Source organism: Drosophila miranda (assembly GCF_003369915.1).
Source record: "Drosophila miranda strain MSH22 chromosome Y unlocalized genomic scaffold, D.miranda_PacBio2.1 Contig_Y1_pilon, whole genome shotgun sequence".
NCBI classification, from domain to species: Eukaryota; Metazoa; Arthropoda; class Insecta; order Diptera; family Drosophilidae; genus Drosophila; species Drosophila miranda.
The window spans coordinates 32,816,129-32,842,561 of record NW_022881603.1 but is presented as its reverse complement, the minus strand read 5'-3'; the positions used below and the strand labels follow the sequence as shown (position 1 = coordinate 32,842,561).

The 26,433-nt window shown below is 46.1% G+C and overlaps 1 long non-coding RNA gene and 3 pseudogenes across 1 annotated transcript; 3 read left to right on the top strand and 1 right to left on the bottom strand.

The window, feature by feature from the left end:
* Window positions 1–890: 890 nt before the first annotated feature.
* On the bottom strand, window positions 891–1,485 carry LOC117190976. Its single transcript, XR_004473905.1, has 3 exons — window positions 1,112–1,485; window positions 976–1,045; window positions 891–908 (listed from the first exon to the last, which is right to left on the bottom strand). It is a non-coding gene; the product is annotated as an uncharacterized LOC117190976 (long non-coding RNA).
* A 1,078-nt stretch (window positions 1,486–2,563) lies between these two features.
* LOC117190903 lies at window positions 2,564–10,865 on the top strand (annotated as a pseudogene).
* Window positions 10,866–17,045: 6,180 nt separating this feature from the next.
* LOC117190900 lies at window positions 17,046–18,543 on the top strand (annotated as a pseudogene).
* Window positions 18,544–20,234: 1,691 nt separating this feature from the next.
* Window positions 20,235–21,454, top strand: LOC117190902 (annotated as a pseudogene).
* The last annotated feature ends 4,979 nt before the right edge of the window (window positions 21,455–26,433 follow it).

Below are 26,433 nucleotides of genomic sequence, written 5' to 3'. Positions count from 1 at the left end.
TTATACTCGGTTAGATATTACTAGCTGGCTAGGTCTCTCAGCACTGAAAATAAAATTGTATCCCATACATGAATCATGACCAACTAGTTCTGAGTACTCCTTTTTACACATTTGCTAAAATCAACAATATATTATAAAGTATAAACATTTGTATTCCCTTTTTTTATTTAATATCTGTTACGAACCTTTGTTTTCTTCGGGGAAAGGCCGGCTAGCCAGTCATCCCAGGGCTGGGTACTTCCCAAGCCCTCAGGTCGCACAATATACCAACTAATTGGACATCTCGAACAATTTGAAACAACAAAAGTAACTGACAAAAAAAACTGAAAACGGACTCTACTCGACAAACAACATTACAGTAACTTCCTTCAACACAGACGTCGACCAGGTCGAGGTGTCGATGTTTTTACCCCTGACGTACCCTCCCTACCAGAGATCTGAATAACAACGTTTTGGATCTCCCTGCCATGTGCAGCAGCCTTACCCTCTCGTTGCTGTGGCTCCTCTTCCCCCCATATGAAACGCTTAGCAATTCATTTTCCTCGTTATAATTTTCACTTCAATTTCCTACTTTTACACGGTATCATCGCTACACTAAGCCTGCCTATTCATACCCCCCTCATCTTATCACTACGGGCGGTTAATAAATAAATAGATAAATAGAAATAATTAATATAATAAATATAAATAAGTTACATATAGATATAATATGGACGGACTTAAATTAGGGATTAACATATACATATAAATGGAGACGTCTAACAAAAATAAATAATGGGAGTAAATATGTTGATTGATGCTCTTTTTTTCTGTCCCTAAATGGGCGAGGGACCCGCTCTACGTGGCCAGGATTGTGTATTCGAGCCCAGCAAAAAGCAAGCCAGGATGGCAGAGCTGTGACCTATTCCCTATGGATTGGCCAACAAAAAAAATTAATTTGGGGTTTCTTTACTCCCCCCTCTGGAGCGGACTCACTCTTATGCTTCTTGGGTCTCTTTCCCGTCCCGCTAGTCCTGGTTCCTGGTCTCTCACTGATCTGGATCCCCTGGAATCACAGATTTATTTATCTTTTTTTTTCAGGGTGATGGCCACTACTCCATCCTCCCATCACTTTTTCTTTCAGAACAAAAAAAATCACTAGATCACTATGTCCGGCGCGCATGCTCCTCCGTTGCGGGAATTTCTTTCTCTGAACCCCCTCTTGGCTTAGCTGCTCTGTTTAATGCTCCCGGGCCGCTGATCCCCATCGCTCTCTCTTCTATCGCCCTTGAACTAGGTTCAAGGGCATGGCCTGATTCGGGCTGCTGGCGGCTCTCTTTTCTTTGGGGTATGGGTGAGTTGGCTTCGGGACTCCGTTATGGGATGAGATCGGATATCTTCTCTCATAACGGCTCCGGAGAGCGCGCGGAACTCTCACTCTCCAGGACCAGGTGGCGCCACTCTTCGCTAACCTTTTCCCCTTAAATTTTGGCCTTGCCCCTCTGTTCAAACTTCTTTCCTCCTCACCGCTTCTATGGGGTATCACCTATCGATATCTTCGCATGCAACATATCCATAATTAGTGACTAGTGATTTCCATATACCAATTTATCCATTATAGCTTTAGAAATCAGAAACAATGCATAAATAGCAAAGAGAGTAGTTTTACGCTCTCTCTACGAATTTCGCTGTAACATACCTCTAATATACCTTTAAAAATAAAATCTATTTATTTTTGTTTATTTTTTTAATGCTATCGAATGTAGTCGATATTACATTAAAGACAGTTCTGTGGAAATTTTGAGTGTTTGTTGTACTTCACCACGCACTAGGAAATTATGTGGATGTGGCGGTTTTTTTAAAAATTTAAATCAGCAGTGGTAACGGAATTTTTTTTCATATTTGAATGTATTTTAGTTTCTGCAACAATACTGACAATTTGCTGAATTTATGTTTTTGCCAATTTTAAAAAGCAGGGGAAAACGTAAGCACTGATTAAGTATATTCGCAATATTGGCAACTCCTAAGCAATTTGCTTAGGAGATTGATAACCACCTAATTAGTTTCAGCAAAATGGAAATCACAGCAGCAACAGTCGCCATTGCGTAATGGCGACCGAATCCGTCCATGGCTAATTTTCATCTATAATGGCCCGAATATGCATGCAAATTTATCTAGAGCCCGCGTCAGAGTTCAAGCAGTGCTGCAAAGCCAATAAAATCTCGGGCAAATTGCGCATCTAATTGTCCATCAAATATGTTTACGTTTGCCCTGGGATGTGGGCATGTATTAGCCGCGACTAAGTGCCAAAAGGCAACACTTTCCCAGCACTTGGACAGCCAAGACCTGAGACAGTTCCGCCTAAATTGGCCAAACTAATAGATATATAGGTTTCTGTACCAACAGACACCTTCCCCCAGGCCATGTTTTGCTTTGGTTTGCCACATCCCAGACCGAGTGCCTCAACTTTAACCAGTTGGGACAGAGCCGCCGAGCCGCAGAGTCTCCAGGCCAGCACACTCCGAGACCCATTCATATTGGCAAGCATTGGCCTGGCCGCGTTCAGTCTTCTGTCGAATGTCGTAGCGTGCACATCGTCTCCAGTCTCTTCCCCAGTCTCCATCTCAATCCAAATCCGATTCGATTGGACTTGATCCGAACTTTGTCACTCCGCTGCAGTCTCTATCCGCTAGTCTCGCACCGTTCGTGTGTGACGTGTTTGTTTCAACGATATTGCAAGCGTTTTAATTGAAGAGAAGAATCCCAACCACTTAAGGTAATTAAAACACTTGAATGCACCAAAAATATTCACCACCAAGCGACTTGGTGGTCACTTCTGTTCACTCTGCAGATTATCTGCAGATAATTTTGCTTGTTTTTCTTGGACCCTACCTCTCGTGGTACATAGTGGTCTTTTGATTGACGTATTGTCTTTCGCTTTTCGGGGCAATTGGTCTGCAATGACAGCAGCAGAAGTAGCAGCAGCAATTCGAAACATTTACCTGCCCAGCGAAGCGTTTAATTGGGGATAATATAAACATCTTTGTATAATCGAGCTGGCTGCTCTACTGAGACGGACTTGTAGAGATACTTGGTCATAATCGTGTGTGTGTGTGTATGTGTGTGTGTGTGTGTGTGTGTGTCAGGGTCATGCCATGAACTGTCGCACTGGCTGGCAAACAAATGTCTATAATATTTATTTTTTATACACATACACATTTGACAGGGTACTTCCGTGAGCGAGGGAGCCCTTTGCATAAATTTGATTTGGAGCTTACACGTTGCGTTGCGTTGTCGCTCTGTTAATTTTATGCCCGTCTTGGCTTCATCTCATTCGTATCAATGGCTGATCCGATACAAAAAGCAATTTACATATTCAGAGGGGGTTTTTTCTTTATTTGTGCCAGCCTTTTTGTGAGACCTGCCACCAAAGGCCAAATGGGGAATGGAATGGAAGAATTGCCAAACATTTAAAATTTGTTCGATTTCATGGCTTAATGCCAGAGTTTCAAGTGGATTTCTTAATGATCCTACACAAACTCACGATCTCTTGAGCTCTTCTGCTCAGGGCAGACGTACTTCGTGCCTGCAGTAAGTCATAGCCTTAGCCCAGAGGTCAATCAGTCAGCCATTCAGGCAGTCAATCATTCATTTAGCTGGGCTTATTAGCTGCAACATCACACGGATAGACAGACAAATTGGAGACCTGTAATGCACATTCGATCGTTTTAATGGACCCACTCCATCTATCATCGCCAGCCAGTTCTGAGGCCTCAATCGGGTTGCAGCAACAAATGCGACTTCAATTTCAACATATGCAATATGCAAACAAGAGGAAGCCAAGCCAGACCGACAACCACACTCTCTCACACACACACACCCAAAGCTAATCAAAGATTCGAAAATGTTTCTACTTACAAATGAATGCCTAACCTAACCGGTTTGGGAAGCTCTTATGAAAATATGACAAACTGGAGGAGGGAATCCAAATGGCATACATTTAAAATTATATTTTCGCTTTTAATAGGGTCAGCTGTTTTAAAAACATTACAAGATGTGTGTCAACTAAGTGGATCTTGAGATCCAAGGTTGCGAACAAAAATTCCTTTGGGATGTCTTAGCTGGAATATTGAAATATTAGAAAGATACCAAAAATTTCTTTACCTTCAAGTTTATCAAGTATTGTACAAACTTAAGCTACAAAAGATTTTCTGCATAATTTAAAATTCTTAAATATTGTCTGCTTCCAAGACTTTATAGCCCCAATGGGTTCTTGAGTTTTTCTCAATTAGCTGTCTGCTTTTCCCTTAGTCAAAGTGGAAATTTTCAATAAATTAACCATGTGTTTGTGCCAAAATGTGGCAAAAGTGGAAACTTCAGTTAAATATTGCTTCCTTCCGTGCTATTTCCGCTCCTTTTCGCGGCTTTCTTTCAAGTGTATCAGCATCGCTCTCAAGTTCGTTGCTCAAGTTATTTGTTTGCTGTCAGTTCGACGGAGCTTCGTTGTTTTAGCTAGAGCTTGTGTGTTATGCTTATGATTTCGGCTTTGTCAACTTGGACGACCTGGCTGGCTCTATTTGTGGGTCTCGAAATTTGGCTCAATGTGTGCTTCGATGCTTGCATAAGTTGCAGGCAACAGCATCTGCTGTTGGCTGGCTGCTCTTGCTGGCTTCACACATTCGGCAGACGCGTTTTAATTGGCAATAAACCCCGAAACTGAGGCTAGGTAACAAGCCCCCTAAAGGCGCTAAGTGATGAACCGCAATTTGCCGCTTAGCCAAGTTCCAGCGTCAGCCTCAACCACAGCTACAGCCGTTGTCGCAGCTCCATCTCCATCTCTAGCACCTGTCTCTCAGCCTCAGCCTCTGGCTGTGGCTCAGCCTTAGCTCTGCCTCGAGCACGTAGTTCAAGGTGTAGTAGTGCAGAGGTGCAGTGTCATGCTTTCATTGCAATTTTTGCTAAAGAGTTTCCCTAAACACTTAGCTTGAAGGGGATACAGATAAAGTTGGTGATACAGATTTGGATGTGGATATGGATATGGTTATGGGTTATGTTATGCTTGGGCGGATGGCAAACAAACAAGAGTCCGCTCGGTGTTGCTTAAAATGTCATGACATGGCCAAAGTGCAAGGCGTGCTCAGAGATCAGGCGGAGATCGCCCAGAGGCGGAGACACAGCCAGATGTGGCCAAGTGTAACGCGGCTGCAATCCTTGCCAAATTCAGATTGGGCAACGCCGACTTGCAACAGTTCCCGACTCCGTCGGAGCGGAGTGGAGTGGGGCCGATATGGAAACCACTGCCTGTTCCACCTGTCCATTGCATAATGCCGCAAAGAAATGCGAATCCACAGTGCAGGCGCAATCGAAAATCCAAATAGAAACCGAAAGTCCAATCCGAAACCCGTTTACAGCGTTTGCAGCAGGTTGTTTGTGGCAAGACAGGCACGCGTGCCGCAGTCGGGCACCGAATCACAGAACTAGCCCCAGTTTTTCCAGCTGCTGCTTGCGACACTCCGCGAGTCGATTGCGGGTTTCCTTTGACTGGTTTTTGCCTTCCCGGAATGCTTCTTGCAACAGCCTCATCGTCCACAAAATAATAGGCTATCCAGTGTGCTAATACCCGATCCTCTCTCTTTGTTGCAGCAAGATGACGGTGGATCTATCGCCCGTGCAGGAGTACTACAAGGATAAGACGATCTTCATTACTGGAGCGTCGGGGTTCATGGGCAAGGTGCTGCTGGAGAAGCTCCTCTACTCCTGCCACTCGCTCAAGGAGGTGATCATCGTCTGCCGTCCGAAGCGAGGCAAGACCGCAGAGACGCGTCTGGAGGAGATGTACAAGCTGCCCATCTTCCAGCGCATCAAGAATGAGCGCCCCCACATGCTCAAGAAGGTGACCATCTACCAGGGCGACGTTACCTAAGCTGCATCCTGCATCCTGCATCCACATCCACATTCACATCTTCTGTTTACTTGCAGTACTGGGTCTGAGCGGAGACAGCTTGAAGCATGTGACCGAGAACACCAACATCGTGTTCCATATGGCGGCCACCCTCAAGCTGGAGGGCAACCTGCGCGACGCCATCGACATGAATCTTGTGGGCACCAAGCGCGCCCTGGCAGTGGCCAAGCAAATGAAGAACCTGGAGGCCTTCATCCACCTGTCGACTGCCTTCTGCAACTGCGATCAGGAGGTGATGTACGAGAAGGTCTACGAGTTCCCCCACAAGCCCGAAGATCTCATTCGCATGGCCGAGTGGATGGATGTGAAGACCCTCGACACCATCACCCCTGATCTGCTCAAGCCGCACCCAAATACCTACACCTACTCGAAGCGCCTGGCCGAGATCCTGGTGCGCGACCACTACGAGAGCATGCCGGTGATTATCGCCCGCCCCAGCATCGGTAAGTGACCTTTTTGGCCAATACGGCTCCTTCCAGCTACATCTATCCGTGGTGGCCTCTCTATGTTGCTTTGGCTTCCAGCTTTATTAGATTTATTTATGTCATTAATTTCCCATGTCTATGGCTGTGCCTGCGGGCTGCCATCGAAATGGAAACTGGGAAACTGTAGTCTGGCCTCCGCCGCCACCGCTGCTCCTGCTGCTAACAAATAATGCGCCTCCGCTTAACTTGGCTTGTGTCTATGTTCATGTCTGGGTTCTATGTCTATGGCTATTGCTATGGAGCCCTGGCCATTTGCTTATGTATTTCTCTGGCCACCTGGTGATTTTTTGAATGCCTTTGCAAACTTTACGATTTTTGTCTGTCAATTACATTTTTCAATAACGAATTTTGGCAATCTTGATAGATAGTTGTTGTATATCCATGGGAGAAGCGACGACAAGGAAATGCATTATAGAGGAAAATCTTTAGTTTTGAAATACCCATTTGCGAATATATAATTATAAAATGCGTTACGTACAAATTCCTAGTAGTATTATTATCTTTAATCAAACGCATCAAACCATTATCTGCTAGATCTGTTACAAAACGTACAATAGTTTATTCATAGATCGATTTATATACATATATGTAGATGTATGCATGCATGTATGTCTCGTACATTTGTATATTCCGATTTGAGGTATGGAAAAACTATAAAACTACAAGCCAAAGTTCAACTAATCTACGGAAACGCGTTTCAATCACGTTTATGATCAACTTTAACTGGTTGAAAGACCCATTTCGATAGGAATTTTTTCTACGGAGTACCCTCTTTACAACGAGGTAATCAACGGCTATTGGCCCGCGATTGTTGGTATATGCCAAGCTGTTACGCCCCTGTCTAGAATCTGTCTCCATCTGTGAGTATGTCCGATTGGGTTCAAGGCATTGAAGACCGCCTTAGCTCGGCAGATACCCCATAAACATTGTCAATATTGTCTTCAATTGCTAATCAACTGGCCACATGGCAAAGTTCGTCGAAAATGACAGCTTTTTAGCGGATCCATGGTGATAAATGTCCGAGCAGATGAATGGATGGGGTGGGTGAGGGTGAGGGCGAAAAGGGAGTGGCCAGGGTTGGTCGGGCTATTTAGGGGCTACATCTAAGCTGCTTCTTGCTGCCTTCTGCTAATTGGTCAAGTGTTTTTTTAGGCTTTTCGTGTATGTGTTTGTTTTATAACAACCCAACCTCGTTCCGCTCCTGTCCTCCACTTGCTGCCTAATGTGCTTACGCCTCCTCCACCATCGCTGACAAGCTTCACTGTAAGAAAACTACAACAAAATCAGCAACAAATACCAATGTGTCTAAACGGCAACAAATACAGAAACAACAGCAAGCAACAGCGCTTAAACAAAAACCAAAAACAAAAGAAAAAGTTAAATTACATGGCATGGCATAAAACATTGCTTAAACAACAAAAACTACAGCACACAAACGCCGTCGTCATTGACCAAAAAGTTCAATGAGCATGCAATGCAAACAACAACTACAATCCGCCTCGCTTACCCCCCGCGTGATCACGCTGCCATCCCACAGCCATGCCTTTGGCTCAGTTCAAGACCCAGCCCAAGACTCTGCCTCCGCCTCCGCCTTCGGCTCCTGTTTTCTGAGCGATAAAACAACACAGCACGCATACAAATTGCTCGGAATCCCCGTATCCCAGTCCAGACTGATTACCACCGTTCACTGCATCAGTGTCGCCGTCGGCCTACGAGCCCGTACCCGGATGGGTGGACAATCTGAACGGACCAACCGGCCTGATAGTGGGCGCTGGCAAGGGCGTCATCCGCTCCATGCTGATCGACACGCGCTTTCTCTCGGAGGTGATACCGGTGGACTATGCCATCAATGGGCTATGCGTGATCCCCTACCAGTTCGCGGGGCTAAAGGAGAAGCCCGCGGAGGTGCCCGTCTACAACATCACGTGCGCCGACCACCGAAAGATGCAGTGGGGCGATGTGATCGAGATGAGCAAAGATATTGGCTACCGCTACCCAATTGAGGCGGGTCTCTGGTATCCGGACGGGTGCATCACCACCAACAAACTGCACCATAACATCAACGTGCTTCTCTTCCACTGGTTGCCCGCTTACTTCATCGACTTTGTGCTGCTCCTGCTTGGCCAGAAGAGATTGTAAGTTCCTCCGAAGCCGCAGACGTCGCCGAATCAAGCCTGGCCTAACAGTTTCTCCCTCCGCCTAGTATGGTCCGCCTCCAGACCCGCATCGCTGTGGGTCTCGAGGTGCTGCAGTTCTTTACGATGAGGGCCTGGTTCTTCAAATCGGACGCCTACTCGTCCCTCTGGAACATCATGAACGACGAGGACAAGAAAAAGTATGTACAGGAAGAGTACGGATTGAGAAGTGTTGGCTGAAGTTGACTAAATGTGATTCACACTCAAAAGCTTCAACATGGACATGGACCCCGTTGAGACTGTGCCCATGTACATCGAGTCGTGTGTCCAGGGCGGGCGGTAGTATCTGATGAAGGAGTCTCCCGACAGCCTGCCCCGTGCACGGCTCCAGCTTAAGCTGTAAGAGAGCCCGTCCCCCAAAAACCTACCCTAGAATCTAGTTCCCCAGAACTCTGATCTCTTTCAATTTTAGCATGTACATCTTGGACCGCTTGTGCAAGACGGTCATCGTGGGCTCCCTTTACTACTGGACCTACGGTGTGGTGGCACGTCTCTTGGGCATCTAAGGTGGTGGCCTCCGACTCCGACTTTGGCTCGGACTTGTACCGAACAATTCCCAATTCATTTGCGCGCATTCCTCAATCAAATCAATCTCAATCTTTGCTTAGGTTCGCTTTGGGGCACTACTTTCGAGGTACTCGAACCTCGAATCTGGTTTTCATTTCTAGTTTAAGTGATCTTTTATGTTTCATGTAAAATAAAACAAAAATCAAAAAAAAAAAAAAAAATACAACAAATTATACATATGTGTTATATGTGTGTGTGTGTGTGTTCCAAGTGTCCAAGTGTTGATCCAGTGCTGAGGACCATCCGCTCCAGAGACAACACAAACAACACAAAACGAACTACACGATCGATCCTCACAAAAACAGACTCACAGATCCCCACACAGTCTTTCCCAGTCCACACAATTATACATACGAACTATACATATCTATTCATCCACTCATTATTCGTTCATCCATTCATGGCATCCATTCACACTTACCCACAAACACAAACAAAAACTCACACACTTAATACGGCTTCGGTGACCATCATCCGGGGCTTTCGTGGTATGTAGAGTCAATCAATCACTTGGAATCTCCATCCTCCACTCGCCCTCTAATCGGACTCCTTCGCCTCTTCCCCCAGTCTCGCCCGCTGCCTATGAGCCAATTGCCGGTTGGGTGGACAATATGAATGGACCCACCGGTCTGATGATCGGCTGCGGCAATGGCGTCATCCGATCCGAGCTGGTCAATCAGGAGTACAAGGCAGAGATCATACCCGTCGACTATGCCATCAACGGCCTGATTGTGATCCCCTACGAGTTCAACAAGCAGGACAAGCGCCCGTCCCAGGTGCCCGTCTACAACATCACCAATGCGGATCACAGGAAGATGACCATGGGCACCATGGTGGAGCTGAGCAAGCGCATCAACAGGCAGATACCCCTGAACGCAGGCCTCTGGTATCCGGACCCCCAACAGATTTTATCACAATATTAATGTGGCGCTCTTCCACTGGCTGCCCGCCTACTTCCTCGACTTCCTTCTGCTCTTGTTTGGCCAGAAGAGATTGTAAGTAGTTGTATTTGCCATCTTCTGTAACAACTGACTGAATCTGTTCTTCCTTTAGCATGGTGAGAGTGCAGCAGAAAATCTCCACGGGCCTGGGCGCACTTCAGTTCTTCACCCTCACTGCCTGGTCCTTCCGCTCCGAATTATATTGCTCGTTGTGGAACAAACTCAACGAGGAGGACAAGGCGATGTAAGTACCTAAGGTTCCAAATCTAATTCGGTGCTAATCTTCATTCCTTTGCCAGATTCAACATGAAAATGAACGTCAAGGAGACCGAAGACGACTACATGGAGCAGTGTGCCCTCGGAGCTCGTAAATTCATACTGAAGGAGAAGAAGGAAGACATACCTTCTGCTCGTCTGCACATGAAAATGTGAGTGATCCTCCACAGACGGTAACCGCCATATAACTCTGACTTTTCTCTCCCTTCTCAGTCAATATGTAGTGGATGTCGTGTGCAAGACCCTCATTGTGGGCCTGTTCCTTTACTATGTCCTCAAGTGGACAGGGGTGCTGGCTCTGTTTTGAGACCAAGGATTCTGGATACTCATTGGTTTGGTGGTCACAGGCATTTACTTAGTCAAAAATCTTAGTCATAGTTACGCATATTCGAGGTTATGATTCCAAATAAAACGAGGTGGAACGTTGTGAGTTGCTGCGGACACCGCAACTGTACAGTTATACCCGATACTAAGTCAGTATGGCTCTCTCCGGCAGACGCCGCTAATATTGAACGACAAGACAAAGAGTGCGTGCGAGAGAGACAGAAAATCAGTCTGAACGTGACGTCGCGGGCTGCGTAGCCACTGCAAATTGATTTGTTCCTTTTGGCTACAAAAACGATCCGATCAGATCGAGATTCAGCAATCTGATAGATATGGTCATTATCTATGATTCTGCGTTTTTAGTTTTCTCGAATGTGCAATATTGTGGATGCACCAGATTTTCGTCCTTTGTGGGGGCGGAAGAGGGTGGGGCGAAATTCTGAGATAAACGTTTTATAGTGAGATCTAACAGAAGTGCGGATACCAAATTTGGTTACTCTAGCCTTAATAGTCTCTGAGATTTGTGGATGCCACAGATTTTCGTCCTTTGCGGGGGCTGAAGGGGGTGTGGCGAAATTTTGACACAAAACTGTCAAGGTCCGATATCACAGGAGTGTGGATACCAAATTTGGTTGCTCTGGCTCTTATAGGTTCTGAGATCCTTGAACTCATATTTTGCAATTGGCAAAACCGACTATGAAACCTGTGTGTTAGAGAGAGACAGAGCGAGAAAGAATGAAATTGTTTTCTTGATTCTGGCTATAATAATTATACGATTTGGTTCAGATTTTGCACTCTAGAACATATAGTCATCCTCTACGATTCTGCGTTTTTGGTTTTATCGTATCTTTAAAAATGGGGATGCCACAGATTTTCGTCGTTTGTGGGGGCGGATGTGGGCGGGGCAAAGTTTTGAAATATTTTTGTAGCAGTGACATATCACAGAAGTCTGGATCCAAAACATCGTTGCTCTAGCTCTTATAGTCTTTGAGCACTAGGCGCTGAAGGGGACGGACGGACGGACGGACGGACGGACAGACGGACAGAAAGACAGGGCTCAATCGACTCGGCTATTGATGCTGATCAAGAATATATATACTTTATGGGGTCGGAAACGATTCCTTTCGGACGTTACACACATCCACTTTTACCACAAATCTAATATACCCCAATACTAATTTTGAGTATCGGGTATAAAAAACGAGGGGGAACGTTGTGAGTTGCTGCGGACACCGCAATTCTACATTTATACCCGATACTTAGTCAGTATGGCTCTTTTCCGGCAGACGCCGCTAATATTAAACGACACGACAAAGAGTGCGTGCGAGAGAGACAGAAAATCAGTCTGAGCGTGACGTCGGGCGCTGCGTATCCACTGCAAATTGATATCTTGCTTTCGGCTACAAAAATGATCCGATCTGATCCAGATTCAGCAATCTGATAGATATAGTCATTATCTATGACTCTGAGTTTTTAGTTTTCTCGAATGTGCAATATTGTGGATGCAACAGATTTTCGTCCTTTGTGGGGGCGGAAGGGGGTGAGGCGAAATTCTGAGATATACGTTTTATAGTGAGATCTAGTAGAAGTGCGGATACCAAATTTGGTTACTCTAGCCTTAATAGTCTCTGAGATTTGTGGATGCCCCAGATTTTCGTCCTTTGCGGGGTCGGAAGGGGGTGTGGCGAAATTTGGACACGAAACGGTCAAGGTCCGATATCACAGGAGTGTGGATACCAAATTTGGTTGCTATTGCTCTTATAGGTGAAATTCTGAGATATACGTTTTATAGTGAGATCTAGCAGAAGTGCGGATACCAAATTTGGTTACTCTAGCCTTAATAGTCTCTGAGATTTGTGGAAGCCCCAGATTTTCGTCCTTTGCGGGGGCGGAAGGGGGTGTGGCGAAATTTGGACACGAAACGGTCAAGGTCCGATATCACAGGAGTGTGGATACCTAATTTGGTTGCTATGGCTCTTATAGGTTCTGAGATCCTTGAACTCATATTTTGCAATTGGCAAAACCGACCATGAAACCTGTGTGTTAGAGAGAGACAGAGCGAGAAAGAATGAAATGGTTTTCTTGATTCTGGCTATAATAATTATACGATCTGGTTGAGATTTTACAATCTAGAACATATAGTCATCCTCTACGATTCTGCGTTTTTGGTTTTATCGTATCTTTAAAAATGGGGATGCCACAGATTTTCGTCCTTTGTGGGGGCGGCAGTGGGCGGGGCGAAGTTTTGAAATATTTTTGTAGCAGTGACATATCACAGAAGTCTGGATCCAAAACATCGTTGCTCTAGCTCTTATAGTCTTTGAGCACTAGGCGCTGAAGGGGACGGACGGACGGACGGACAGACGGACAGACGGACAGACAGACAGGGCTCAATCGACTCGGCTATTGATGCTGATCAAGAATATATATACTTTATGGGGTCGGAAACGATTCCTTCTGGACGTTACACACATCCACTTTTACCACAAATCTAATATACCCCAATACTCATTTTGAGTATCGGGTATAATGATTCTAGGTTGTTGTACATACATCTATCTCCATTCAACGTTGTTTTGCTCTCCTTGCCCTTCTATCGATAATCTTAAGGTCCGAATTCTTTCGAATACTGGAAATATTTTCTGTTCTACCAGTAACGCCGGCTGTGGCTGAGCCCCTGCCAGGTTGGGTGGACAACATGAACCCACTGGTGGACCCACTGGTGTGCTCATAGGAGCCGGCAAGGGCGTTATCCGATCCATGATCTGCAATGGCGAACTGAGATCGGAGGTTATTCCAGTGGATATAGCCATAAACGGGTTGATTTTGCTGCCTTACCACAACAGTTTCGTGGAGAAGAGGTAAGTCTAAAGGAAATCCTGAAATACTAGACGGATCGGTTATTATACCCGATACTCAAAATGAGTATTGGGGTATATTAGATTTGTGGTAAAAGTGGATGTGTGCAACGTCCAGAAGGAATCGTTTCCGACCCCATAAAGTATATATATTCTTGATCAGCATCAATAGCCGAGTCGATTGAGCCCTGTCTGTCTGTCCGTCTGTCCGTCCGTCCGTCCGTCCGTCCGTCCGTCCGTCCGTCCGTCCGTCCGTCCGTCCCCTTCAGCGCCTAGTGCTCAAAGACTATAAGAGCTAGAGCAACGATGTTTTGGATCCAGACTTCTGTGATATGTCACTGCTACAAAAATATTTCAAAACTTCGCCCCGCCCACTTCCCCCCCCACAAAGGACGAAAATCTGTGGCATCCACATTTTTAAAGATACGAGAAAACCAGAAACGCAGAATCGTAGAGGATGACTATATGTTCTAGAGTGCAAAATCTGAACCAAATCGTATAATTATTATAGCCAGAATCAAGAAAACAATTTCATTCTTTCTCGCTCTGTCTCTCTCTAACACACAGGTTTCATGGTCGGTTTTGCCAATTCCAAAATATGAGTTCAAGGATCTCAGAACCCATAAGAGCTTGAGCAACCAAATTTGGTATCCACACTCCTGTGATATCGGACCTTGACCGTTTTGTGTCAAAATTTCGCCACACCCCCTTCCGCCCCCGCAAAGGACGAAAATCTGTGGCATCCACAAATCTCAGAGACTATTAAGGCTATCCGCACTTCTTTTAGATCTCACTATAAAACGTATATCTCAGAATTTCGCCCCACCCCCTTCCGCCCCCACAAAGGACGAAAATCTGTTGCATCCACAATATTGCACATTCGAGAAAACTAAAAACGCAGAATCATAGATAACGACCATATCTATCAGATTGCTGAATCTGGTTTAGATCAGATAATTTTTATAGCCAAAAGGAACAAATCAATTTGCACTGGCTACGCAGCACCCGACGTCACGCTCAGACTGATTTTCTGTCTCTCTCGCACGCACTCTTTGTCGTGTCGTTCAATATTAGCGGCGTCTGCCGGAGAGAGCCATACTGACTTAGTATCGGGTATAACTGTAGAGTTGCGGTGTCCGCAGCAACTCACAACGTTCCACCTCGTTTTTCTTTTAAAACTAGTAATAATGTCGTTGGACTCCCTTTCCTTTGTGACACACTTTATTCTCAAATTCCAGAGTGATACGAGTACTTTTTTTTTTACCAGTGTTATAGTATATACATATGTGAGCTCCAAGAGAAGGGGGAATAAAATTCCACTCAAGACTCCGTATACTCTGTGATTTCGACTGGTTTCCGTATATGAAGCAAATGTTTAAGAGTTTAAGGGCAATTTGTGTTTTCCGAAGCTTTTCGCAATAAGTATAGATTACCTTGACTACATCAATATTTCTGAAAGTAGTGCTCTTAATTGCTAGGGTCAGATGCGACTGAGAGAGGAGTTGCTCACTTTTGAAATCGTTTGCTGTTAAGTTTTCTGTTAATTATTGTGATATTACGCCATTCTGTCAACCGATGTCTTAGTAAGACTTTGGGTCGAGCTTCAGCTTGGACAAACAATGAAGTTATTTGTCAATTGCTTGGGCAAATACTCGTACTCAGGTGGAAAAACAAATACCAGAATGGGGAAGAGGTTAAGATGGGAGACAAGAAAATATCAAATAAAGGGCCAATTAAGGAAGGTGATTGTGCGAATCTGTTTATCTTATCAACGACAAATTTTGACCCCAGGGGCGTCATTTACTATCCTCAATTTGTTTGCATACTAAAGCAACATTAGCCGAAGAGCTACCTACAAAAGAGAAGACGATGTTTCCTGATTCCCAATTCGTAGGCTATTGATAAACAATCAGTGGGGGAATATTCAAATTAGCCAGGTCTCATGTGTGATTAGCCGATTTCTCACACATTTCAAGCATCAAAGCAGACAGCAGACAGAACGGAACAGAACAGAACAGAACACAACAGAGCGGAGAAGACGTTGAGCTGACGGCTGGAGGGATCAGATCCCACAGAAGAAACCGCCTTGAAATTTACGAAAAGAGCCGCCTATAAATCGCAAGATTTCAGCACTGCCCAGGGCTTTATCTAAAGCTCCATTCGGAACAGTATTCAAAGCATAAAGCGTAACCAATTGATTGCTAACTGATATTGATGTGTCGATTATTTTATGATTATTCTTTATGATCGTTAAATTTTGATATACCAAAAGGCGAGCGAGATCGAACACCAAACTTGATTCAAATTTGTAGATCACTTTGAACAATCAAGCCACTCCCTGAGTACTTCTCAGGCCTTGTCTTACCTTGTCTTCAGTTGGATTGTTATAATTTAATAACTACACGGGAGGGCAAATTAAGTCTGTAGTTCGGGTACCACAAAAACCACTTAAAGACGCTTTCTTTAAGTGCCGCCAAAACGAAGATTTGGTTTTTATTTTTCGAGAAACCTGTGGGTAGCTTTCGGCTGCGGATGTGGCTGTGACTGTGACTCTGACTGTGGCTCTGCCTCCAGCTGCTGGCCAGCTCCATGGACAGACAGTCATTTGTGTGAAAATCATCGTAGCATGAAGCGTTGTCAAATACCGTTTGTTGCGGGGGTCGGTCCACTCTCATGCTTTTGTTTCGGCCATTTCAAGGTCTGTACAGAAACCGTCTGTTGGGTCAGACCTCCCTCCATTTCATCGAAACGGCATTAGAAGTTACTCATACGCAGCGTGGGTTGGATAAGATTAACGAAAGCCCACATAGACATAGCTCATCCTCCCCATTCTCACTTGACTCTTTGCAGACAGCAGAATGAGCTCTAACAACTGCGGTTTCATCGATCCGCAGGGCCAGTTGAGCGCAGCCCTCGCTAATCGGGACATACGGGAATTCCACACTGCCCTGGACAGCGGTGCCCAGGCCAATCGCCAGGACGATCGAATGCCTCTCAGGTGGGCTCCTGCATTCAGCTGCTGCTCGAGTACGGAGCCTCTCCGAATTTGATGGATCAGGGCGAGTTCACGCCCCTCCACCATGTGCTGAAGAATAGAAAGATTGAGGCAGGCACTAAGCTGGTGCTGATCCGACTTTTCCTGAAACAACCACAGTTGGACATTGACAGCTATCGGAACGGGCAGGTACGCCAGATGCTGAGGGATCAGTATCCGGAACTGCCGACTGATCGACTGCGAGCGACTCCTCCGCACGCTGCGGGACGGAGACGAGAACCAGTTCGAGCAACAGTTCGCGGAGTACCACCAGAACGTCAGCGGAAACGCAGACAACCAATGCAATGCCAACCAGGAGGAGTATCAGTCCCTGCTGGCGGAGAGTATCAAGCGGGGCAAGCAGCGAGCCTTTGAGGCCATCCTCGAGACGGGCATCAACATTAATCATTCAAAATTGAGCGACATCAGCCCCGTGGAGTTGGCCGTAATCTGGGGCAACCACAGGGCGCTAGAGAAGCTGTTGAAGCATCCGCAGCTGAGGCTGACATCGCATTCCAAGCTGCTGAACGCGGTTATCAGTCGCCTGGGTGAGCAGCCGCTGGACGACTTCTGTGACCACCAGCGCTGCTTCCAGCTGCTGCTCGAGAGCGATCGTGTGGACATCAATGAGGCGGACAAGGCTGGCCTGGTGCCACTCTCCTATGCGGTCAAGTATCGCAACACAAAGGTGGCACAGGAGCTTCTACGGCAGGGAGCGTACATCGGGGCGAGAAGCGCGTTCGGAGATCTTCCCATACAGGAGATGGACCCGAAAGTGCTGGAGGAGCACTTCGATTCCTGCATCACAACCAACGGGGAGAAGCCCGGTGACCAGAGTTTCGAGATCATCATCAACTACAAGAATCTGATGAGACGCCAGCGAGAGCCCGGGCAGTCGGACAAGCGGAGCATTGGCCATCCTCACCAATTGGAGGACGAGATGACTCCAATCGCATACATCGCCGATTCCAAGGAGCTGCGTTACCTGCTGCAGCACCCGCTAATCTCGAGTTGAAGTTTCCTCTTCCTCAAGTGGCACCGCCTCTCGGTGATCTTCTATCTGAACTTTCTACTTTACTCTCTCTTCACTGCCTCCATTATCACGCATACGCTCCTTAAGTTCCACGAAAGCGACCACACGGGCCTGACTGCCCTCTTCGGCCAGTTCTCTTGGATAGGGATTGTGTATCTCATAATCCGAGAGGTCATACAGCTTGCCATGTCGCCGCTGCTGTACTTCAGGTCCATCACGAACCTGATGGAGGTGGCTCTCATTGTCTTGTCGATCCTAACCTGCATGGAAGCCAGCTACGACAGGGAGACGCAGCGCATACTGGCCGTCTTCACCATTCTGCTGGTGTCCGTGGAGTTCTGCCTGCTGGTTGGCTCCCTGCCAGTACTCTCAATTTCGACGCACATGCTCATGCTGCGCGCCGTCTCCAGCAGCTTCATCAAGAGCTTTGCTCTCTACTCGATCTTTGTGCTTACGTTTAGTCTGTGCTTCTACATACTGTTTGGCAAGCCCCAGGTGGATTCCTCCTCTCCGAAGGACAGCACGCCAGAGCCAGCAAAGGAGGGAGAAGATGATGGTCACTTCAACACATTCTCCGTGCCCATCGAGGCACTCATCAAGACGATTGTGATGCTCACGGGAGAATTTAATGACGGTGACATAAAGTTTGACAGCGTCTACACTTACCTGATCTTCCTGCTCTTTGTGTTCTTCATGACCATTGTGCTGTTCAATCTCCTGAATGGTCTGGCTGTCAGCGATACTCAGGTGGGTTTATATTTCCTTTTCTTCCTCGGCTTTATCCAACTGTTTTCTCCCCTCTCTTTTCCCACAGGCCATCAAGGCCCAGGCGGAACTGAACGGCGCCATTGTCCGCACCAATCTGCTGACCCGCTACGAGCAAGTTCTCACTGGCCGAGATGGACACGCTCAGACCTCATCGTCCCAGTTGAACAAAGGCAGTCGGTTCGCTCGAGGAAGACCATGAGCTAGTCACCGGTTCAATCGTAATTTTCTTCATGCTTTTCTTGAGTTTCACGCCCTCGTGGGCGAAAGGAGAGAAAATCTTCACTGATGAATCGCCTGATCGGATCGGATGGGCTGTTATATACTCACAACACATACTCATTGGCCGCATTTGCATTCAGGTCCTAAACGAGAGTCACACACCACACACATGCACATTATTATCATTATCATCATCATTATGATGACTGTGAGCGAACGAATGCTGATGAAGCCTCATTGTCAATGTCGAAAGTTATGGGATTGGTTAAGGAAACCCAAGGTGGGATATGAAAAGTATTGCGTTCTGCTCTGGCATAGGATCCCAGCTTTAATATTAGAGGGATTCCCCTTCCAAGCAACGATGCGACAATCAACGGACATTGATTAACAACTGTATGTACATATGCATCTACAGTGGGTACACAGCAAGGCAGGCGATTAGATACAGGCCAGCGCCGAGCAGCGTAGACACCCAGTACCCTGACACCCTCCGAGGGAAACAGAGAGCGATGAAGGGGGATCTGTGTGTGCGTATCCAATGAATTAATATTTCATTCTAGAACGCAGTTGTCTGCGTTAGTTGGGCACACACACACATAGTACATATATGCTGGCAGCGTTCCCATTCAATCTACTCGACGGCTGATGCACGCCAGTAGCCCCCGCTGGAAACTTCCGCAGATTCTGGAACGCAGAGGATGCGGGCTATCGGCGACAGGGGAATACTACTAAGCAGAAAGAGAAGGCGAGTTCATATTATTGCCAATTTAATGCAAGAAAATTAAAGAGAGTGGAGTGGGCCATGCCAAAGGCAGAAGAAAGAAAGGCCGTAAACCAAAAGAAGAAGGCCTGTCTCGCTCTCTCTCGTGGGAATTGACTTTGAATTTCGAATATTTCGGTATCTATTTTCATTGCGGCCAAAAACGGAGACGAAAATAGATGCCCAAATGGAAGTGCAAACATCTGAGGGGAGGGGTGGAGTGTCGGGCGTGTGGCCGTGTCTTCTGTCAGTGTGTGATTGGATACTGCTTGCTGCTTTCTGCTCGATGGCTGCCCCTAGAGCACGAGGTGCAGGCGTATCTGGAACACCAGCTGCTCGACGGTCTTCTTCAGGAGCGCCGCCAGGGACAGGATGAATCCCAGGAGGCTGAGGGAGAACAGCCAGGGCGTGGTCATGAGCACGGCAAAGAAGACGAGCGTCTCGTCGCCCCGGGCATTGGCCATGCGCCACAGCAACTGGCGCTGGATGGTGCGCAGCTTGAACTTGCTGTTCCACAATCGGTGGCGCTTCGAGCCGACGGTTTCGTTGAAGCCCACGGTCTTCTCGACCAGCCAGAACACCGCGCAGCACAGCAGTGGCAGCACCAGCAGCACGACCTTGACCACAGCGGTCTCCAAGACGAGGTGGTACAAGGCCACCATGCGCTGACGGTGCTCCGGCTGCATTGTGGAGAGCACGACTGCGCCGAGGGACTCCAGCGGGGAGACCCTGGGGGAAGGGCCGTCGGAGAGCTCCTCACACTCCGAGTCCGACTCGGTGCGCTCTATCGAGCTGAACTCGCTCTGGCTCTGACAGGTCTGGCTCTGACAGGAGCTTGAATAGTAGATATGGTATTTTTTCGTGGTATGTAGAGTCAATCAATCACTTGGAATCTCCATCCTCCACTCGCCCTCTAATCGGACTCCTTCGCCTCTTCCCCCAGTCTCGCCCGCTGCCTATGAGCCAATTGCCGGTTGGGTGGACAATATGAATGGACCCACCGGTCTGATGATCGGCTGCGGCAATGGCGTCATCCGATCCGAGCTGGTCAATCAGGAGTACAAGGCAGAGATCATACCCGTCGACTATGCCATCAACGGCCTGATTGTGATCCCCTACGAGTTCAACAAGCAGGCCAAGCGCCCGTCCCAGGTGCCCGTCTACAACATCACCAATGCGGATCACAGGAAGATGACCATGGGCACCATGGTGGAGCTGAGCAAGCGCATCAACAGGCAGATACCCCTGAACGCAGGCCTCTGGTATCCGGACCCCCAACAGATTTTATCACAATATTAATGTGGCGCTCTTCCAATGGCTGCCCGCCTACTTCCTCGACTTCCTTCTGCTCTTGTTTGGCCAGAAGAGATTGTAAGTAGTTGTATTTGCCATCTTCTGTAACAACTGACTGAATCTGTTCTTCCTTTAGCATGGTGAGAGTGCAGCAGAAAATCTCCACGGGCCTGGGCGCACTTCAGTTCTTCACCCTCACTGCCTGGTCCTTCCGCTCCGAATTATATTGCTCGTTGTGGAACAAACTCAACGAGGAGGACAAGGCGATGTAAGTACCTAAGGTTCCAAATCTAATTCGGTGCTAATCTTCATTCCTTTGCCAGATTCAACATGAACATGAACGTCAAGGAGACCGAAGACGACTACATGGAGCAGTGTGCCCTCGGAGCTCGTAAATTCATACTGAAGGAGAAGAAGGAAGACATACCTTCTGCTTGTCTGCACATGAAAATGTGAGTGATCCTCCACAGACGGTAACCGCCATATAACTCTGACTTTTCTCTCCCTTCTCAGTCAATATGTAGTGGATGTCGTGTGCAAGACCCTCATTGTGGGCCTGTTCCTTTACTATGTCCTCAAGTGGACAGGGGTGCTGGCTCTGTTTTGAGACCAAGGATTCTGGATACTCATTGGTTTGGTGGTCACAGGCATTTACTTAGTCAAAAATCTTAGTCATAGTTACGCATATTCGAGGTTATGATTCCAAATAAAACGAGGTGGAACGTTGTGAGTTGCTGCGGACACCGCAACTGTACAGTTATACCCGATACTAAGTCAGTATGGCTCTCTCCGGCAGACGCCGCTAATATTGAACGACAAGACAAAGAGTGCGTGCGAGAGAGACAGAAAATCAGTCTGAACGTGACGTCGCGGGCTGCGTAGCCACTGCAAATTGATTTGTTCCTTTTGGCTACAATACCGATCCGATCAGATCGAGATTCAGCAATCTGATAGATATGGTCATTATCTATGATTCTGCGTTTTTAGTTTTCTCGAATGTGCAATATTGTGGATGCAACAGATTTTCGTCCTTTGTGGGGGCGGAAGAGGGTGGGGCGAAATTCTGAGATAAACGTTTTATAGTGAGATCTAACAGAAGTGCGGATACCAAATTTGGTTACTCTAGCCTTAATAGTCTCTGAGATTTGTGGATGCCACAGATTTTCGTCCTTTGCGGGGGCGGAAGGGGGTGTGGCGAAATTTTGACACAAAACGGTCAAGGTCCGATATCACAGGAGTGTGGATACCAAATTTGGTTGCTCTGGCTCTTATAGGTTCTGAGAACCTTGAACTCATATTTTGCAATTGGCAAAACCGACTATGAAACCTGTGTGTTAGAGAGAGACAGAGCGAGAAAGAATGAAATTGTTTTCTTGATTCTGGCTATAATAATTATACGATCTGGTTCAGATTTTACACTCTAGAACATATAGTCATCCTCTACGATTCTGCGTTTTTGGTTTTATCGTATCTTTAAAAATGGGGATGCCACAGATTTTCGTCGTTTGTGGGGGCGGATGTGGGCGGGGCAAAGTTTTGAAATATTTTTGTAGCAGTGACATATCACAGAAGTCTGGATCCAAAACATCGTTGCTCTAGCTCTTATAGTCTTTGAGCACTAGGCGCTGAAGGGGACGGACGGACGGACGGACGGACGGACAGACGGACAGAAAGACAGGGCTCAATCGACTCGGCTATTGATGCTGATCAAGAATATATATACTTTATGGGGTCGGAAACGATTCCTTTCGGACGTTACACACATCCACTTTTACCACAAATCTAATATACCCCAATACTCATTTTGAGTGTCGGGTATAAAAAACGAGGGGGAACGTTGTGAGTTGCTGCGGACACCGCAATTCTACATTTATACCCGATACTTAGTCAGTATGGCTCTTTTCCGGAAGACGCCGCTAATATTAAACGACACGACAAAGAGTGCGTGCGAGAGAGACAGAAAATCAGTCTGAGCGTGACGTCGGGCGCTGCGTATCCACTGCAAATTGATATCTTGCTTTCGGCTACAAAAATGATCCGATCTGATCCAGATTCAGCAATCTGATAGATATAGTCATTATCTATGATTCTGAGTTTTTAGTTTTCTCGAATGTGCAATATTGTGGATGCAACAGATTTTCGTCCTTTATGGGTCGGAAGGGGGTGAGGCGAAATTCTGAGATATACGTTTTATAGTGAGATCTAGTAGAAGTGCGGATACCAAATTTGGTTACTCTAGCCTTAATAGTCTCTGAGATTTGTGGATGCCCCAGATTTTCGTCCTTTGCGGGGGCGGAAGGGGGTGTGGCGAAATTTGGACACGAAACGGTCAAGGTCCGATATCACAGGAGTGTGGATACCAAATTTGGTTGCTATGGCTCTTATAGGTGAAATTCTGAGATATACGTTTTATAGTGAGATCTAGCAGAAGTGCGGATACCAAATTTGGTTACTCTAGCCTTAATAGTCTCTGAGATTTGTGGAAGCCCCAGATTTTCGTCCTTTGCGGGGGCGGAAGGGGGTGTGGCGAAATTTGGACACGAAACGGTCAAGGTCCGATATCACAGGAGTGTGGATACCTAATTTGGTTGCTATGGCTCTTATAGGTTCTGAGATCCTTGAACTCATATTTTGCAATTGGCAAAACCGACCATGAAACCTGTGTGTTAGAGAGAGACAGAGCGAGAAAGAATGAAATGGTTTTCTTGATTCTGGCTATAATAATTATACGATCTGGTTGAGATTTTACACTCTAGAACATATAGTCATCCTCTACGATTCTGCGTTTTTGGTTTTATGGTATCTTTAAAAATGGGGATGCCACAGATTTTCGTTCTTTGTGGGGGCGGAAGTGGGCGGGGCGAAGTTTTGAAATATTTTTGTAGCAGTGACATATCACAGAAGTCTGGATCCAAAACATCGTTGCTCTAGCTCTTATAGTCTTTGAGCACTAGGCGCTGAAGGGGACGGACAGACGGACGGACGGACGGACAGACGGACAGACGGACAGACAGACAGGGCTCAATCGACTCGGCTATTGATGCTGATCAAGAATATATATACTTTATGGGGTCGGAAACGATTCCTTCTGGACGTTACACACATCCACTTTTACCACAAATCTAATATACCCCAATACTCATTTTGAGTATCGGGTATAATGATTCTAGGTTGTTGTACATACATCTATCTCCATTCAACGTTGTTTTGCTCTCCTTGCCCTTCTATCGATAATCTTAAGGTCCGAATTCTTTCGAATACTGGAAATATTTTCTGTTCTACCAGTAACGCCGGCTGTGGCTGAGCCCCTGCCAGGTTGGGTGGACAACATGAACCCACTGGTGGACCCACTGGTGTGCTCATAGGAGCCGGCAAGGGCGTTATCCGATCCATGATCTGCAATGGCGAACTGAGATCGGAGGTTATTCCAGTGGATATAGCCATAAACGGGTTGATTTTGCTGCCTTACCACAACAGTTTCGTGGAGAAGAGTTAAGTCTAAAGGAAATCTTTAAATACTAGACGGATCGGTTATTATACCCGATACTCAAAATGAGTATTGGGGTATATTAGATTTGTGGTAAAAGTGGATGTGTGCAACGTCCAGAAGGAATCGTTTCCGACCCCATAAAGTATATATATTCTTGATCAGCATCAATAGCCGAGTCGATTGAGCCCTGTCTGTCTGTCCGTCAGTCCGTCCGTCCGTCCGTCCGTCCGTCCGTCCGTCCGTCCCCTTCAGCGCCTAGTGCTCAAAGACTATAAGAGCTAGAGCAACGATGTTTTGGATCCAGACTTCTGTGATATGTCACTGCTACAAAAATATTTCAAAACTTCGCCCCGCCCACTTCCGCCCCGACAAAGGACGAAAATCTGTGGCATCCACATTTTTAAAGATACGATAAAACCAAAAACGCAGAATCGGTGAGGATGACCATATCTTCTACAGTGCAAAATCTGAACCAGATCGTATAATGATTATAGCCAGAATCAAGAAAACAATTTCATTCTTTCTCGCTCTGTCTCTCTCTAACACACAAGTTTCATGGTCGGTTTTGTCAATTGCAAAATATGAGTTCAAGGATCTCAGGATCTATAAGAGCCAGAGCAACCAAATTTGGTATCCACACTCCTGTGATATCGGACCTTGACCGTTTCGTGTCCAAATTTCGCCACACCGCCTTCCGCCCCCGCAAAAGACGAAAATCTGGGGCATCCACAAATCTCAGAGACTGTTAAGGCTAGAGTAACCAAATTTGGTATCCGCACTTCTGTTAGATCTCACTATAAAACGTTTATCTCAGAATTTCGCCCCACCCCCTTCCGCCCCAACAAAGGACGAAAATCTGTTGCATCCACAATATTGCACATTCGAGAAAACTAAAAACGCAGAATCATAGATAATGACCATATCTATCAGATTGCTGAATCTGGATCAGATCGGATCATTTTTGTAGCCAAAAGCAGGAAATCAATTTTCAGTGGCTACGCAGCGCCCGACGTCACGCTCAGACTGATTTTCTGTCTCTCTCGCACGCACTCTCTGTCGTGTGGTTCAATATTAGCGGCGTCTGCCGCAGGAGAGCCATACTGACTTAGTATCGGGTATAACTGTAGAGTTGCGGTGTCCGCAGCAACTCACAACGTTCCACCTCGTTTACTTTTCATTTTTTGAAAAATTTTTACTCGTTCTTGTAATTATTGTTTATATGTTAAGAATACAAGTATTTATATGGGGAAGAAATTTGGTTTCTTTGGCTTTATTCGTTTGCCTGTTATGGGAGGCTGAAGTCAGTGATTATGAGTATGTACTCACTTTTGCTCCCCACTGTATGTCCTGGATCGCATTTGCAAGACGCTAATCATGACGGGTTTGCTTTACTGGTCCTCCCAAAAGCTGGGACTCATCGAACTAGTTCGGAATGGCCTCTTTGTTTCCAAATGAAGTCTGCCAGCTATTCTGCAGCCTCAAAATACGTACATACTTATTCTATTAAAGAGCTAGCACTTCTTATTATTTTCGTCACCCCAATGTACCTTTAGAGATCTTTTAACCATAGTTTCTTCGGTACAAATATTCATGAGTTGTATACGTTACAATATACTTATTAAAGGACCCTGTTAGTACCTATGATATGGGTTTTTATGGTGCACAATTTATTTATCCACACTAAGGATATTTTTGTGGGATACTATATCACGGGAAGAGCTTTTCTGAACTTGGCTAAAATTTCTGTTATTTCCTTACTCCGCTGCAGAGAATTCAAATTATAGTTACCTTATACTCAAATATTAAGATTTTAAAAGTTTCAATAGCTTTTCCATCGCCTTTTTAATATAAACGAGGGGGAACGTTGTGAGTTGCTGCGGAGACCGCAACTCTACATTTATACCCGATACTTAGTCAGTATGGCTCTCCGACCAAGAGGGCGTACGAAAGAGACAGAAAATCAGTCTGAGCGTGACATCGGGCGCTGCGTAGTCACTGCAAATAGATTTGTTCTTTTTGGCTACAAAAATGATCCGATCTGATCCATATTCAGCAATCTGATAGATATTATTCGGAAACGATTCCTTCTGGATGTTACACACATCCACTTTTACCACAAATCTAATATACCCCAATACTCATTTTGAGTATCGGGTATAATAATGCCATAAATTGGATAAACAATCCAAGCACAGTTTTCCAAAAAACAGACTTTATGGACAAGCAATTTAGTTTAGTGTTTACTCTGC